Raw genomic sequence first — 6,000 nt, 5'->3', positions numbered from 1 at the left:
CTGGGGTTAAATTAGGGTTGACTTTCATACCCAGAGAAGCACATTGATACCACAGGATGTTTACAGAGTGTGTGTGTGTGTGTGTGTTTGTAAGTCTACTCTGCAATAAATGTGTGAAAATCAAACTGACTTAGAAACTATTCACTACTTAGTTTGTAGTCATGTGATGCAGTATGGGCCTGTTCATCTCGTCAGAGGAGGAGCAGCAGGATGAGGTCATTGCTGTCGGACCGGTTTGGGTTAACAGGGAAGAGTTAAGCTGCCGTAAACCTGGAATAAACTGTACCCCTAAAATACTGCCAGTAGCCCGAGACATGTTTGCATTGTACGTTTCTGCAGACCAGGATGAATGTTGATATCTTCGCAATAGCAAGTGACGTAGTATATGGAGCGAGTATTACTTCTAAAGTTGCGTGTTATAAGGAGTATATAAAGCGAGAAAGTCACAACAAACACAGGACTTTCACCCAGGAACCTCTGTTCGTGTCCAGTGTAAAGCCAAAACATTTATTTGAGACAGGTTCATGTTTCAAGACAGATCAGGGCGTCGCCGCAGACCCCTGATTCACAGGACAGTCCTCGACGGAGAGGGAGCAGTGAGCGTTAAATCCACGGCCCGGAATAAATAAATATAATACAACTGAAAAAAAAAAATCCTGAATAAATTAAAACAAATAATATAGCACAGCCTGGCTGAAAGTGAGATGGGCTTTTAGGGAGGGGCCAAAGCACACTGCTGAAAAGGAAAGGGGTGCGCTGGATTTATAACACATGACAAAACGAGAGCATCGTTGCAAAGCGGAAAGCAGCAAAATACGATTTCTATTTTGATTATCTTGTTTTCATAATCGTTGGAAGCCAAAATCGTAATTAAGATTAAGATGTGATTAATGGAGCAGCCCTATCGTGCAGCCCTGATGCACATGTATTGGCCATGTGAGGCAGCAGGATGTGGCCTCTGCAGGTCTAAAGCCTGCACCGTTTGTCTTGGCACTGGACACAGCAAAGCCTGCTGGGAGATGTGCAGCAGCGCATTGGTCAAACAGAGCCGGCCCTACCCTCGGTACAGAACATACCGAAATAAACACAGGACACTTTTCAATCCATCTTCATCTTTCAGAAACGCTGAAACAGAACAAAGGCTGTGCAGATGTACGTATGAAGAGGAAGGATGCCACACACAGGGACTCCGCAAGGCCACGTAAACTGTCCGGTGTGGCCTTGTGGCGTGGCCTCGTCTGCATGCAGAGGTTAGACCCGGCCCCTTTAGCATAGCTGTCTGACAGATCACTGCGTGATGGTAGGAAACATATGGACAGTAGGACAATAGACAGTGGCAAAACGACTGCAAAGAGGAACACAAAACGCCGCTGCTGCTCCTCTGCTCCCCTCTCCGAATGTGTGTCGAACATATGACGAGGACCAGAACCGGCCCATTAAAGGGTTTCAACCCGGCCCGTTGCACGACTACCCAAAGTGTGACAATTGCAGAGGAGTGATTAATTCCAGTTTTTCATTAAAATGTTTGAGGAATACAACATTTGGCGCCACGATCAGACTCATCGTGGCAGACGATAAAAAGAACTTGCATCAAACGGTCAAAAGTCAAAAGAGAAGATGAATGACTTGTTGGTTAGTTTGAACAAACAGCTGTTTTTAGTCGTAGCCGAGAGATCGGGGAAGGGTCTCAGGCTGCTTGTCATCTGTTTGATAAATTCATTATTTTTTTACACTAAAAGAAACCATTCTGTTCCTCCATCTTGTTTTTTTTTTTTTTCATTTTGTTAATCCACTTTTCTATGTAATCATTTATCTAATCATATAATAATAATATAATGAATCACTTATTTCCTCTTCATCCACCTGTCTGATGCCTGGCTTTGCAGCGTTATCCTCCGTCATGGCGCTGTGAATTTATGACCAAGGAGTCTATCTGTGGATGCCAGATGTCTGAGAGACATTCTCTTCCCTGCAGCATCTTTAAATGTGTATTATGTCTTCAGTGGTGTCACATGTGCGTGTAATATTCGTAGGTTTGCAATCAACTGTGGTGAACTGTGCTGATCCCTGGATGAGGTCTGCATGCAGGTCTGTGTGCTGATCCCTGGATGAGGTCTACATGCAGGTCTTGTCTGTGCATGCTTGTGCAGACATAAAGTGCTGTTGCAGGCGATACTTTAGTGTCTGACTCAGCGTCAGCATTGCAACCCTTTAGATTTGTTTTATCAGTATGACGGTGTATACGTTGCTGTGGAATGTGGCAATGGTTGAGTCATTTGTTGTGATAATGTTTCGCTATACAAAGTGGAGCAGCTTTGCTCTATATAGAGGCAAAGTCCCGCCCCTTCCTTTGTTCCCCCATGGGACATTATTTCTGACTGGTTAGTCAATGATGACATTTGAATAGCAAGTCATTAAAGTCTCAGTTTGTCGTATCATTTAGTTTTGTGTGAAACAACTTTTAAATTGACAAACATATGTGGAATTCATGGCACAATTCAAACTCCAAAAAATATTTGTTCAGTCTATCCATCGCTTTGGTCATGACTGAAAATTATCTCAAAGTATTGATCAAACACGAAATGTACATTCATGGTCCCAGGTGATGAATCCTGCCGATGATTCTCACATGCAGGTTTATCTAAAACATAAAGAATTATATTAATAATGCATTTTGGAGGTTTTATGTGTTTATGTTATTAACAAGTGGTTAAATTAAACTACTCAACATCATCACACTGAAAACTAGTCAGCCTTTATCTTCGTGGTGGTGACGTGAATTTCTCCCTGGTGTAGTTCATTTGTAGCCCAACGTTGTCTTTTTACCCGCACTTTTTTAACTGACAAATTAATTTAAGCTTCAGAAATGATAAAAGTGGTGTTCTTTTGTGAAGATCATCTTGCTGAACAAGTATTATAACATTTTGTTTGCCAGAGAGCTTATTTTCTGCAATGATCCAAAACCAGGCCTATTAATCCACTTTTTAAGGCGCTTAAGGAGTATTGTTGTGGTGTCGGTATGATATTCAGGTATCGAAATCTTTCAAGGCAACTAGCATTGGCACCTGGTCAGACTTTGGGTATCTGCAAAAACTTGTTTTCCATTTGTGAAAATGCAGTTCAAGTGGTTTGAATCTACTCTCATTAAAATTCAGTCGGGTTTCTCAGATAATTGTGAGCAGCCCAGACATTCTGTTCAAGGAGCAACACAACAAAAAACATGCAGAAAAAATCTAATTAGGATTTCAAAACCCATTTCGTGGGACTCAGACCCAAAGTGATTATGGCTGTTACTGAAAGCAGTCATTATTCACGGTATACAGTAGTTAACTATATGCAGTGTGTAACAGTTTCCTATTCCCCGTCGTGTACTCAGATTCATCAAAGCATTAGGAACACATCGTTTTTTTGACGTTTAGCTTCTGCTCCGACCTCACACGCTCCGCAGCCAAACAACATGTGGGTTAAAAATGCTTTCCAAAATGATGAAGAGATTAATGCATACGACGAGACATGAAAGCGACTTCCACAGATCATTGCTCACTTCCTCCTCTTTTGTCCGTCGGCGGCGATGCTGCGCCCCGCCTGGCAATCACGCTCTGAAGCGCTGCCATTCAAAATCAGGCAGCGGGTCTACTTGGCGTGCGCGGCCCCGATGCACAGCCGCGGCAGCAGACGCGGCGAGCTCTGGAGGAGGCCCTTTGAAGTGCTCGCTGTGGTTTTGTAAATTGATGAAAACTTTAATGGCAGAAATGAAGCCAGCAGAGAGCAAAACAAATGTGTGATTCATCTCCGAGGGCCCTGAAGTAATTGTTCCAGAATGCTTTGACCTTGAGCCAGCGAACTCAGGTTGAGGAGCCGTAAAAAGAGGCGAGGTCGAGGAACGAGCAAACACGCCCGCAGCAAACATGTGTCTCCGGATCATCTCTCAATTATTCCAACTGCACTGTGCACCATCGAGTGCACTTTATGGACGTACTGACATTTTCTTTTGCATGCATGTTCCTTTAAGTTTGTTGTGAGTGTGAGGCTGCAGCTCTTTTAATGGCTAACAGGCCAGCGTAGCTCGTGGCCATCGAGAAAATGTTTATTTTGATGGATAAGCCAAGAGCGGACAGCTGGTTTGAGTTGGGAACAATACTGGAGATTCAGCCTGCATCTGGTTTTGATTCCAACCCGTCCCTCCTCCTCTCATTCTCAACCCCCCCTTTCTCCATCAACCCTGCTTTCTCTCTCCACAGGCCACTATTGCCTGCATCTTCATTTCCTGGGAATCCAGCTATCTCTCTTATCCCTCACCTCACCATCACTCCCTTATTATATATTCCCCTCCCCGTCACCCTCCCTTACTCCCAATACAAGCCCCTGAAGATTGGAGCTGATAAAGTAATACATGACTCATCACTTTTTATTGTTAAAGATTAATAGAACAGAAAATGTTGGGTAATCCCTGAGTTATTGGCCCCCCTGGTCTTGTGCTCGCTCTGGGAGAGCAGAGGTGCTTGTTGGCCTCTGTGGCATATCAATCCTGGTGTTATCCGTATGGCAGCTAATGATACGGGGAATAAAATGTCCGACCCTGCACTCATTTAGTCAAATAGAACAGCCTGTATCTGCACTTTGTGATTGTGTGCATGCTGCAACTGTAGAGCATGTGTGTCAGCCAGATGTAGTTGCATCGGCCACGCTATCCGTCTTGTTGCCACGGCGCTGGTGACTGCTGGGTGCCCGGTCAGCTCAGACCTCACCCGTTTCACTGTGCCGGCTGCGGCGGAGCTCCTCTCACTCTGCGGTCTGTCTGTGGTCAGTGGCCTCCTCACACAGGATCTACTAAAGCGAGGGGGGTTTTCCCCTCCGTTTCCTGTTTCTAACCTCCACACAAAACATCTAAACACGAGACCACATGTGGACATGCATGCATGCACGTCCCTGATGGGATGGGAAGACGTTTGGTGCTGTGGTGAGCGCATTAGTCCGATGACGCGGTGTGTATTGGGCATTGTCCTGGGAGTGCATCATTCTCATTGACAATCTCAGCCTGGTCTTCTAAAAATGACGTTTTTACATTTGGTGGAGTCCAGAGAAAGGTGGTCATGTGTTGCGTTTTTAGTTTGTTTTGCTCCAATTTCATAGTCGTTTTAAATCAAACCATGATGGGTTTATTTTACTAAACCTAATTATGTAATTTTGTAGTGTGTTTTTTTTGTGTGTGTTTTGTTTTGTCCGTTAACCACGAGTTTCAAACTGTATACAACTGCAACTGGTCCAGAATAAAACATTTCCCAGAGAAGTCATTGAGAGTGCAGTTTAGTTGCATGGGAATTCAATTTTGCAGGAGGAGGGTTGATATTGGATCGACTTCCATGAGACTTTTCCCCGGAGGATGAATCCCACCGACTGCCGGTGTGATGGGAACTTGACCCGACCTCAATCCGACCCAATTACAAGACGTACTTTGCAAGTTTGACCTAAACTGTTCTCGTAATAGGTACGAGTGTAAATCACAAGTTTCATTACGATACGACGGATCACTTCTTATCGTTTCACGTCGAGTAATGTGTGGATGACCGACATCATCAGTTTCTAGCTGGAGAATAAATCAAGGTCTGACCCGGGCTAGGAACGATGTACGCTGGCTTTTTTATTTTAGACACATCTAACAAAGTGAACATTTTGGTATGCTTTTTTCTTTTTAAAACTATGACGCTCTACATAATCCTCTAGCGAGTTTTGCACGCGTCTATTAAAATAAAATAAAATAAAATTCAAGCAACAAAAGATGGTGTTTGGGTTAATAGTTAAGTAGGCTATGTTGTGTACGTGACGTTATGTAACTTGAAATAAAGCCAGTAACTTTGTCACTCTTGATACTCTTGAACGTAACCAGACTTCCACCTTGACTTGCGACACGTGAAGAGCCATAGCTCGGCTGCTCCAATCAGATCCCACCTCGCTCTGTACAGACTCTCCAGCAGGAGTCTCTACGGCAACAACAAGCAC

The sequence above is a fragment of the Eutrigla gurnardus genome (genome assembly GCF_963514095.1).
Source record: "Eutrigla gurnardus genome assembly, chromosome: 6".
NCBI lineage: Eukaryota > Metazoa > Chordata > Actinopteri > Perciformes > Triglidae > Eutrigla > Eutrigla gurnardus.
The sequence above is the reverse complement of the archived record's forward strand: the minus strand, read 5'-3'. Positions refer to the sequence as shown.